General features: G+C 32.7%; 1 protein-coding gene across 1 annotated transcript in view; it reads right to left on the bottom strand.

Annotated features, from left to right (window-relative positions):
• LOC106715329 (plastin-2) overlaps window positions 1-13,316 on the bottom strand; it is a 42,324-nt gene that overhangs the window by 28,540 nt on the left and 468 nt on the right. The gene's annotated exons all lie outside the window — the stretch shown is intronic.

The raw sequence follows: 13,316 nt of genomic DNA, 5'->3' as shown, positions 1-13,316 counted from the left end.
CGTTAATAATTTCAACCATTATCAAACGATAATGATTTTATTATAGGTTAGCACAAACTACACAACATTGCTAAATACCGCATGCTTGTAGGCGTATCAGCTCACGAGTTATGATTTTTTGGCTCTCCTGTAAAGTTCATACTTTCGGGGTTACAGCGTTTACGCTTTCCAGCGTCGATATGGTGAGTTTCCACTGTTGCAAGACCAGTAAGACAAAATTATTGCGAAAAAGACACACTGTCTTTGAAAAAAACGAAGATAACGATGACGTTCTTTGCAGGTCCAATTGAAGTTCACAATAAACAACTCAATAATGTGCAAATATGTACGTAAAGAATTTACTCATAGATGGCAATAAGTAAGCTGTCAATAAAATTATATCACATACTTTATTTCTCTACAGAATCAGTAGTAGAACAAATATTTAATCAATAATGGTAACCCTACATGTACCTACTATCGAGCCATTAAACTCACTATTTGTGGAGCAAACTAAGACGTGCGCACGCGCAGAGTTTCCGCAGTGACGACATAACTTGAGAGATGTTAAGGACGCTTGCATGCATAATTTCATACACGTTTACCGGTGGCGGCTTAAAAAAAATATTGTACTACTAGCTTCGTTCATTGGAGGAGATAAAAACTTAGTTACTTAGCCCATGTAATATTGTAGAGTATAATTTAAATATATCCAATTTTCATACAGATCTGTTTAACTCTTCAGGCTTTATGCGGTACCAGTGCCACCGAACCTCCTAGCAAGTTCATTTCATACTTAAAAGTCGTAGTATTAAAACATGGATTTGCATCGAACAATAGAACCTTTAACACATTATACCCATGTTTTGCAATATATATATCCCGTAATCTTAAAAGTATTGATTGAATTTCCATAATCTGATAACCAATAACATAGAAGCAGTTAAAAGCCATATAATTATTAAAATAACAAGAAGAAATTAACAATAAATATATCCAAAACAGTTTATCTCGAGTGTCGCAAAAAAAAACACCATCCGTGCTTAAAAGCGCTAAGCGTAGTTCCCGCTATTGTCAAGCTGTGTTCAAACTTGACGCAATGAACAACATCCTAATCGCATGTGCCTCTTTAAGCCATCATCTCCCCTCACCTTTAGAAAATAATGACTCAGAGACTGTTGACCTGTGCCGCGACTATTTGTGTGCGTCCGCACAAAGCCTCTTTGTTTGTGTACTTTCTATACGACTCTTTTAAATCTAAGCTCGCCTGATACTTGTACGGCAGATTAAAATGTCCTCGTTCATACTTAAATACTCTTGCTATTAAAATAAGTCTACGTCATTTTTCTTGTAAATTCATAAAAAACATATCACACAAATTTCGTAACTAGTAAACAATAGTGTAATCGCGAAATCTATGAATCATAGTTAAATTTTAGCACATGCTGCTCATTTGAATATTAAGGGGTCAGAAGCCCTATGAGGGGTGAGAATTTGTATATTGATTTTCAAACCCTTCCATGCATACCTATCGCCCTAGGCTACAATATGGTTGCCAACTTCAAAAGTTGCACATATTTCGGTGAGTATTTTTCTTCTTTTTTATTTAAGGTGTTTGAAAAGGAGGTACAAACATTTAACACTAAGGCCGAAGTAAAAAATGCTTAATCTTACAGTGAGTTTTTGCTGCCGAAATTTGAATACATAATCATATTAATATCTCTCTCATTCCCTTTGAACAAAACAGAGACGATATATTTTGAAACTAGTATTACTGTAGTGGCACACTATATAACGTAGCATACTATAGCGTACTTTAACGATAGCAATTTTGGTAAAATGACAGACTGCATAAAGTGACAACCCTATCTCTATCGTAGTCAGGACGGGTCCAGTTTCGGGAACCGGTCGCAGCAGAGCACAGGCAATGAGTCACAGTACCGAGACACTAGAATTACCGACAGTACAATTGTATATTTGTTTAGCTGTTGCCTTGTTATCTTGGTTTTCACTCAGATAAAAAACCATTAAGGGAGTCTCTTAGTGTAGAATTAATTTAACAAATCAAGACTAAGGGTTTATTGAAGTAACTATTACACGACGCCGCAATAATTACAAGTAAAATTAAATAAAAGTAATAAAATAACTTTAATTATAAACATTACTAGTTTTCGCGTGAGAACAGTGCCGAGACTTCCCGTATTGATGAGATGTGTATGAAATAAAAATAAAACTCTTTCACATCGAATTCTTACCTTATTTTTTATGGTAAATGTAAAAAAAAGTATTTTTTGTCAACCGGTAAGTCATCGACGATTAATTTTTTATATATAAATAGTACAAACTATCAAATCTTTTTAATTTCTAAGAATAGAAAAACTACAATGTTATGATTATTTCCTTGATTAAAATGCGAAAAGATATTCGGAATGAGATTCACACATCGTATGGAATCCAGTATGCATAAGTTACTGTATTACATTTATTTTGCTAGGGTTGACACCTCTTCGGGCTTGGGTTTTGTATTACGAGCTATCTTAACGAATGAGTAATATCTCTTGTAACAGAGTTACCTCTCTAATAGTCAGATGTAAATTCGTCAATTCAACCGTCTTCCTCAAGAACTTACGGGTTGACATTAGTCACTGATCGTCTTTTTTTCGCTGTCAGAGTTCAGTCGACAGCCCTCAATAATTCGATAAATTTATCGAAGCCTTACATATAACTGGCCACAAACCGGTTGTCAGCATTGTGCCGCTCGGACAATTTGCATGTCAACTTTCTATACCAAACAAATGAAACGCGAATTAAATTATCGTCAATTTTATATTAACGTAGTTATGCGCATCAAAATGCATTATGTAAGTTTATTAGTTACTTTTCTATTATGTAAGCATATAAGTTATATGCCTATAACGTTTATAATTACTTTTAAGTTGTGGAAAGCGAAAAAGCGAGAAACGGTAAGTCTCCACTGATGCATAGTTTAAATGACTAATCGTTGGTTTCCGAGATCAAAACCCCTGTATAAAAATATCGTCATCCCTCTCATTTTCTTGGATATTTACATGGATATATAATATGGATTTTTAGTATCTGAAGGCATCGATAAATATTACTCTAATATTATACTTAAGCAACATAAGTCGACATAAACGTATATTGCATTGAAACATAAATATTATCTTTTTTAATGTCCGTGATAATGAATAAATTAATGTTATAAGTCACACAATAATTGCCAAGTGTATATTTTAAACTACAAAATGGTAAATGATTATTTTCCACAAAGCAAATAAGCTGATTCATCACGACTACTTGTAAATACTGGGTAGGTTGTTGCGGTCGACCTTTAACATTGTTTAAGAAATACAATACGATGATTAATTTTATAGATTGCAGCCAAAATTAGGTATATACAACTAGCTGTCGCCCGTGCCTATGGCCGCGCGGATTTCCAAAAAAAAAAAAACGTTACAAGTAGTCTATGTGTTCTTCCAGACTATGTTATACATTTGTGCCAAATTTCATCGAGATCCGTTGAGCCGTTCAAGAGATACCTTCAAACAAACATCCATCCAAACATTGGCATTTGCAATATTAGTAAGGAGTAAGATAATATGGTTGACAATTTAATGCACATGATTGATGTGGAAAATCCACACATTAATACAGTCATACGAATGGCAAAATCATTTATTATTATTAAATCAAATTCAGTACTATATTTACATTTTACATACTTCGTCAAGCTAGGAGAATTTTTACTATTGTACAATACATTTCGTAATTTTTTATCATAGTTAACAGTACATTAAAAACACAAACGACGTACAGAAAACTGATTACGCTAAGTGACCTCTAAAGAGGTAAACAAACTGCAAATCATGCGTACAACAAACGAGAACAACAGAGTCCGTCTGTATGAGGTAACGTTAGGATCTTTCACTCGATTCGAGGTCATTGCCACCACTGTATCGGCCAGTATATAAAAACCTTCGAAGGATGCATTTGTGGCTCGATTTAATATGATCGAAGAGGTCACGACTACTGGTTATAAGGATCGTATATAATTTTACTGATAGGTATGGAGCAGGGGTCTTTGGGTATTTCACTGTATGGATTTACTTAAAACAAATTTGTTTTTTGATACGACAGCGAAACATACTTTATATGTATCTATAGAGAAGTTCACCTGTGTACAGTTTAAAGAGTAATGTAAAAGAATATATGGTCAAATATAATTTTTAAATTGCGCTGATAAATCTATTTATTATATACTTGAATTTGTAACTGTAACAAAAATCGATATGTGCTAGTAAGATGATCGTAGTTTTGTGAACGGTTTTGAGCTCTTTGTTAAGATTAATGAAAAAGTAAATAAGTAAAGTAAATAAGAGAAATAATAAACATTGTTTGAACAAATTCACTATATGAGCTAACTGCAATGTAGAACTTTATATAGTAACTACTGCCAACTGAAACCATCCCTTGCTGCTGCGACCCTCGCGACATAAACTTTCAATAAACCCTGCGAGGGGTGGCCGAGGGTTCGTACTTAATTTAAAAGTTTTTTTTTTCATATTTACGTCATAAAGCTTCGTGGAAATTTGTAATATATTAAGATATTATCAGTTTGCAACATTGGAAATAGGGGGTGGTAATGATAAGATTTTTTTTTAAGAATATGACATAGCATGAACCCAATGCTTTGGAGTTAAAAGTTTGCTGCAAAGCAACAAACTTTTAACTCCACTGAACTTTTCGTACTTAAAAATACTAGATGCCGTCAATTCGTGTAATTGTTTTTTTTTAATTACAGTGCATTCTAAAAAAATAACTACTAAATAAAATTTACCTAAACATTTGAGAAATACATACTTTTTATACATGAGTCAGTAACCCTTCGTACGAATATATAGAGTACGTATATGTTACGTCACAAAGTTGGACAAAGAACGCACCGCGACCACATTCCTGGGACCAAGGTCGATGCATCGCGACGTCTACTAAGGTTACAATAATCGATTATAGCAATTGGAAACTATTCATCTGAATGCAAAAACATCGATTATTCACATTCAGAACTGAAACCTTTTCTTTGTACCTATGTTTTGTATTAGAGTGTGCATAAATTCATCAAGTAATTCTACGAATCTGAAAGGAAGAAAATGATTCGAATGACACTGCTTTGCAAAATTGGACATACAAATTAGAAAATAGATATAGAAAACGAACCGACTTGCCCTTCTGAGAGTCGAGCAAAAGTACGTTTCTCTTTTTAATATATTATTAGGTGGCAAATAAGCAAGCGGTCACCTGGATTCGTCGAAATAGTGATGCGACCGCTGCCCAAAGACATCCACAACTGCAGATGCACCTTTAATCGACGAAGGAGGAGACGCACAGAAAGAGAATATTCCCCCTTCCTATGCGTCTCCTCCTCCATCAAATCTATTGCCCCTGCCCATCTTTTCCTTAAGAAAGGTCTGCAGTACCACATTAATCAGTAGAAACGCGAAAATTATTTCCCACTTCACGCCTGTCTTCTTTATGGACGTCGAATTGTAAAGGACAAGCCGTAAGATTCATGCAATAGATGTTGTCAATGCTGGCGTCTACCACTGTCCTTTCAGAACTTCTCGGTGTTATAAAAATATAATTATAATAAATCTATGACTTATCCGAATGAAAAGGATACGTTGCACCTAAGTATTCCTTAAATACAACATACTATTAAATCTTAGTAAAGTTGTTTGAACTATGTATTCCTATTTCAAAACATATATAACATGTGTTCAGGTGTTAATATTGTGGCGTTACAGTAATATAATCTGTGGGTAGATATATAGAACGTGATGCAATGCGGCTTACTAGAATAAACAAACTTCGCGTTGGTGCGGCGAGCACGTTGTTATTGTGTTTACATTACCGCTTTTTGTTGCTATACTTATTTAAAAATGCGGTTAAAGCTGATTTTAATATGATTTAGTTATACTTCACTCGTTAGAGTTGAATGAATGAATGATCGAGAAAAAATATGTTGCGAAATTGAGTGACAATGCTGGTAGGTGTCCTAGATTAGACGGTTTTTTTACCCGTCGCGATTTTTTAAATATTTACACCACAACAAAATCAAACTCATAAAGATGCACAGTTTTTCAAACAATATAAGAAGAGCGATGCTTTTTTTGCACGAGTATTTCGTAAGAGAACACTCACAGAAAGTACGGTAACTGAGTAGAGGTAAATTCCGCATCAAATTATGTAGTCATGGTCACCCTTGGTCTATCCATGGTAGCACCACTGACCGTGGTCGTAACGTTTTCTGCAATTCATAATCAAGAGCGTGACCGAACATGATACGTATGGGAACCTCTTTAACTTGACCACAGTGCATGCAATGTCTTCATTTCATACTAGAGAAAAAGTTTGCATATAAACGAGCAAAAAAAGCACTGTTTTATTGAGATAATTTGATGTTCATTGACTACAACAAAGACTTGTAAATACTCTGCAAGTATTTATCTATACTAATACTAAAATGGGGAAAGGTTTGATGTTTGTTTTTTTGTATTTAATAGTCTCTGAAACTACTAAATCAATTTAAAAAATTCTGTCACTGTTGGGAAGCTACACTATCCTCAGAGGTTACATTTAATGCTAGATTTCTTTTAATTACGCGCTTACGAATTCGCGGGAAACTGCTATGTATATGTAAAGCAACAGTTTTTTTAATTACTTTACTATGACATATATTAAAATCGTTATTAAATGTCGCAATCACACCTGAATAAACATATTGTTATCTCTATTTTTTCAGAAAAAGAGGGACGAAAAAGTTCCATAGAAGCACCAATTACATAGATTGAAACTCAAAACAATGCGATTGAATGTGGATGGCTACAAAGGTAGAGGAAGACTGAAGAAATTATGGATGGATTATGTGAAAGAGGATATGCGTAAGAAGGGGTTGAATTCAGATATGTCGGTTGATGGAAATATATGGACGATAAGTGTATTCTGTACCCACCCTCTGTGGGGAAAGGGCATATCGATGAGACGATTTTTCGATTTCAAATAATATATTCCATTCAACACGTGATATAAAAATAAATAACTTTTACGTGATTCTCATATTAATAACTTTTAGCACTTTTTTCCGTAAATCGACCATTGTCCTCGAATCGACCCCTAAGGTCAACTTTGTCTTCCGCAATGAATCAGCGCTTTAAATGGGCACGTAAAAGGCAACTTAAAATCAGATTTCGACATATAAGGCATAAATACTTTTGATACACGTCATTTTTTAGTGCACTTTATGCGTTAATGACCATATAACTTTGTTAAATGGAAAGTTATATCTTAAAAGAGAAGGGGTATCGAAAATAATTGCCCAAGCAGAATTATTTGGAGGTGTAGTTTTGGAGTCTATTCGATACATACATTATAAATCTTTATTACTTTTTATATTATAGACTGGCTATTAAGGTACATACATGAAGTTACTCCTGTACATATCAGCTACTGTTGGAATTACTAAAATCAAACACTTATTTCGTCCTTGCAATCCAATTCAGACTGTATATTTTTCACATATTTCACAAAGTAAATAATAGACAAAATAAATTAGAAAAAAATAATGTTCGATTTTTTGGTTTGAATATATATTCTTTTGTATTAAGCCTCTTTGCTAATCCTTTACAGCTAGATTCCAGAAAAATCTTGTCAAAATCGGTCGACCATTTCGGAGATTACCTCCACAGATTTACAGATAGACAGAGAAGTTAAAAATAAATTAAAAATTGGTTTATCAACTGTATGAAATAAGATTTTTTTATTCCATACTAGCTTTTACCCGCGACTCCGTCCGCGCGGAATAAAAAATAGAAAACGGGGTAAAAAATATCCTATGTCCGTTTCCTGGTTCTAAGCTACGTGGTTCGATCTTGAGTTATAAATAGTGTAACTAACACGACTTTCTTTTATATATACAGATATAAGACACACTGTATAGATTAATCTGTTTGTGTAATTCCCAACGATTAAGTACGTAAACGGTAAACAACTCCATAATGACCTTATTTCTATATTATTAATATAAATTAATCTTTAACAGTACATTGACACATTATTTATTGGAATGTTGTTAATAGAGTCGCGCCTTATATATCATTATGTCGTAAGAAAACCAACGTAACTGTCCACCCTTAAAAGGTAAGTCGTGACATTTTCCGCAAAGTTGAATGTCAATTTATATATGTAGTTTGTTTTGATTAAAATTGTATTTTCTTCAACAAAAACATGTTTTTATTCATGAAAGTTACGCATACGAACTATCAATTCCATTGTTCTCTACCATTTCTAACAAAACTAGCGTATTATTTCTAAATCTTCCTTATTGCTAATGTAGCAGTCATTTAATGATTACTTATGCACAGAGGTGGGCACAGTTAATCGAAAAGTTAACTTCGTTAATCGTTAATTCGTTAATTAAAATATTAACTTCGTTAATCGTTAAAGCGTTAAATTCTCGAATATTTAACGCAAGTTAAAGTTAATCGTTAACAGTTAACCATACCAAATAATACATACTAATTTCACACTTACTGTGGCGACACTTGTTTAAAATAGTAATTTGACTATACATTCTATAACACATTAGTATTAGAGACAAGTATGAATGCATTATAGTATATTTCATCACGAGTGCGGAAAACCTGTCATTGCAAAGAGTTCCGACAAATGTCTACCCGAACCGAAGGTCAGGGTTGACATTTGGAACAAGTTGTAATGACAGTTCCGCACGTGTACTAAACAACTATTTTTAATACAGTTGCGAAAAAATGAATCAATTTAATAGTATAATAAAAACACAATAAACTCAACTAACTAAAATTTTTGAAAAATGTCGCCAACCGTAAAAGAATACAAACAGAGATTTTTTTTGTTTTCTTCACCCATTCTGGGTAGGCAAAGGGAACTATGCCTAAACGTCCAAGTCTTCAGTAGATTATTTTTATTGATATGAAATAAAATGAAACCTAACCTAATTCATTGAATCAAATCCTTAAATCTGATATTGCAACAGATTAGGAGCTTCTTTTTAGAAATATTTGCATGAATCATAGAAACTTCAATGATTTTTTTTTGTAAAAACTTCGTGGTTACTTTTTTCTTTTTAATAGACATTATTTTGACAGTTGGGAAAGAGAACGGACGAGTTTGGAAAAGCTAAAGAAAAAGCACGAGTAAAAAATTGTTTTAATACAGTTGCTCAAAGAGTGGCGTATTGCAGGGACGAAGAGCGTTCGGAATGTGGGCTATTACATACTCTTGCTTTTATATACTCGTAATGAAATATACTATTTCGAACCTTCTTTTAATTTTGTCCTGTTGGTCAAGTCTTTCCCGGACGCTCTGATGCATCACACTTGCACGCGAACTTCACATATAGCAATTATCAACTCGTTCGTTCACCATTCGAGTCGCCGACAGTCGACCAACATAGTTGAACTTACGAGCGTGGCGTGGCACGTAATTTAAACAAAATGACAGCACGTCTCCAAGTTTCCAGTTTAACGATTAACGGACTTTTATTAACGGAAGTTGAGTTTAACGGAAGTTAACAAAAGCGTTAACACTTTTTGAAGTTAACTTAAAAGTTAATCCGTTAAGCAAAATGTTAACTTCGTTAATTAACGATTAACGGATTAACGAGTTAATGCCCAGCTCTGCTTATGCAGTCCCATAATAAACATTTCTCATTAAATCTGCACTAATCTACCGAACTTAGTGATTAGACAACTCTGTTACGTGTTACACTGATTCACAACGTTAGGATAATGTATGAGTGCATTGGATATATTACACTATTTTATAATAGAACTAACCGCAGTCCGCGACTAGTTAAAAAAAGCAAATAAAAAAATGGCCTATGTTACTCCCTCACAATTACGCTATCTTCCAGTCAAAGTCCCGAAGTATCGGAGATGTGAGAATTTTCAGAACAAACGCTGATTTACGGATAGACAGACAGACAAATATTTTCAAAATTGGATTTTTATAATAAGTAACGCAAATACATCACAAAACACATAGTTAAATACATTAAAATTATATTAATTGTATATACAGATAAAAAAATTAATGTTCTATGGTCAGTAAAATTACAATTATTACTTGCAGTTCATAGAAGGTTTGTTGAAAACAATATTTCCACATAACAATGATGCTGAGTTTTCTTTTGTGCTAAAAGAGTAGTGTTTTGAAAGGAACGTCGAGAGTACATAATCTATTAGTAAATGACTTTGTAAGGATAGTGCATTGTACATTATACATATGACAAAGAGGAATAATGAAAATGTATGTTGGTACAGCGCTGTTCATCTCTACTTTTTAAAATCTAAATGCTTCTGTAAATATTTATTCTTTGGATAGAATAAACTCAAAAACTACTGTAATGAACTATTAAACTACAAAAAACACTGGACTATGCTTGAGTTAAATCTTTTTAGATTACTACTACTGATGATTACTTAATGATCTTACTAATATTATAAATGTGATTGTTTAGATGGATGGATGTTTGAAGGTATCTCCGGAACAGATCTTGATGAAATTTGGCCCAGATGAAGAACATAGTCTGGAAGAACACATAGGCTACTAATTAATTTTTTTAATTCCGCGCGGACGGAGTCGCGTGCGACAGCTAGTAAATTTATAAACTCATAACTTTTACATAGTTTTAAACTTTACAAACAGAACAAGGGTCAGTTACTAATCAAAAGTAAAGATACTTCTTCACTTGTACAAATAGGATGTTATGCACCTTAACAGAAATTTAATTATTTGTTCGTACTGACCTAGTATTTCATGTAATTAAATACAGGAAATCTAATTTCGCCCACTTCGACATTTGATATTGTGGCAATCGGATGAGCTAGGTTTGTCTCAGATGACCTGTTATAATATTAGTGGTATCTTCAAGATGTTGTTCATTTGCATTTTATAAAATACTAGCTATTGCCCCAGACTTCCTCCGCTCGGAATTTAAAATAAAACTATAAAAAAAGCCTTTACTGAGTGATAATTTAGGAATTTTTGAAATTGATTCATTAGTTTTTGACTTTATTTGTTACATACAAAATTCCCTCTTTTTCAATATTAGTAAAGACGAAGTTGTCCATTCCGTCTTAAAATTTCAGACATTTATTTTTTAAACAACAATTAAAACAATATGAAATATAGCTTATGTTACACGGGAATAATGAGGCATTTTAGTTTTTTTGAGTAGCAGTAGTTTTTGAGTTTATTTGTTACAAACATACAAATCTTTACTCTTTTTAATATACTCCCTATAGGCATAGGTTTAGTTCACACAGTTTGTATTGCCTTAAAATTTCACTGCTGCGAAACATGTACAGTCAAAATCTGTTATAACGACATCGAAGGGACTACTCATATTGAGTCGTAAAAACCGATAGTTGTAACAACCGGTGACAGGTATTAATAGGAAAGATATGTATATAACATTCAGCCAGGACCTTTGATTTTGGTCAATTTAACCGGTATGTTGTTCTAAACGATGTCGCTATAAACGGTTTTGACTGTATTAAAATATATAGCTGTCTCTTTCTTTGTGACGAAATAGACTACAAAATGTATTAATACAAGTCTCACAGCAGTCAAAACCAATAAATACTGTTCCATGTCAAGGTATCAAATATAGACAGGTTTTGAATACTAAAATGTTGCAACAACAACATTACCTGTTGAGCAATGGTCAAGTGACACACAATAGGAATAGTTTTTACCGTAAATTGTATGACTAAGTGTTTGTTCACACAGTTGTGCGGTAAAGTTAGTCAGTTATTTAGAATTTGTTAAATTGATGTATTGAAGATCTAGAGTTAGTTGATTAATTTTTGCAAATCTATTGAAATAAGATCAACTCAAAAACTAATCAAATTTTCAACACAACAAAGTGACTAATGCAATAAACACTAAAAAACTTTAACTAACTACATCCTTGCTAAAAAAAATATATAATACTGGCTGATGCAAAAATACAACAGAAACAAAATAATACATTTTGCTATTTTCACAGTAGCATGTTGTCTTTTTTATATAAAACTAGCTGTCGCCCGCGACTCCGTCCGCGCGCAGTTAAAAAAAAACTAAATGGGGGGTGGGGTATGAAAAATAGATGTTGGCCAATTCAGTTACTTTAGATGGACTGCTAGGATAAAAATAAACAATAAAAAGGCTTTTTCTGAATACTTTCCCATCTACAAAACTGAACGGACAATTCAATAGAATACTAAACAACAGTTAAGGTCATCTGACATTAAACAATAGGCTTGCTTATTAACATTCAATGTAATAAATATCATTATTATAACAGTGTATTCACATTTCCAATTGCAAATTAATTTACATGAAACATATTAACTATAAATAGAAATAAAAAGTAAATTAATAAAAAAAATATATATAGAGTGAAAACAAAGAAAAGGATCCTTTATTTATTTACCCCGAACCTGTCAAATCCTCTTCCCTTTCCAGCTTTTCCAATATGGAGTAATGGAGTGCAGAAAAATGACCGTAAGCTAGTGATCAAAACATTTTCGTGACCAATAATGTGAATAATGGTATCTATAAATATAGGTTTATGTATCTATATATATATATAAAAGAAAGTTGTGTTAGTTACACTATTTATAACTCAAGAACGGTCGAAATGATTTAGCTGAAAATTGTTGGGGAGGTAGCTTAGAACTAGGAGACGGACATAGGAACTTTTTTTTATCTTGTGTGCATTTTTTTATTCCGCGCGGAAGGAGTCGCAGGTAAAAGCTAGTGATATATATTATTTTATTTATCAGTGAGAAAATTACCTGCATTGAAGATAAAGCATTTTTGTTTATCATATATCATCAAGGGCATTGATTAAGTTCCTATATGAAAATATTTGTATTCTAATAATTCTAATGTTCTATTATAAAGTGTAAGTAGTTGTAATTGCTTAGTAACTTTTTTTATAATGGATTTATATCAAAAATTAGCAATGATTTTATGCAAGCTTATTATAGAATAATAATAATAATAATAATATAACAATCAAAAAAGCTATGAATTTCTAACAATTACTTATAAAAAGTTAACTTTAAAATGTTACTTAACAACTTGTTTTACCTGAACTTCTATTTTAAAAATATAGACGTGATTGTATAAACATCTAAGAAATATTAAAGGTAGGTTTTGAAGACCACACGCGGTTTCGACGTAAGACATCATAAATAGGCAACGCTTACTACCAGCTTTTGGTGTTTGTA

The sequence above is a fragment of the Papilio machaon genome, chromosome 23 (assembly GCF_912999745.1).
Source record: "Papilio machaon chromosome 23, ilPapMach1.1, whole genome shotgun sequence".
In the NCBI taxonomy this organism is placed as follows: domain Eukaryota; kingdom Metazoa; phylum Arthropoda; class Insecta; order Lepidoptera; family Papilionidae; genus Papilio; species Papilio machaon.
This window is presented reverse-complemented; position numbering and strand designations above follow the sequence as displayed.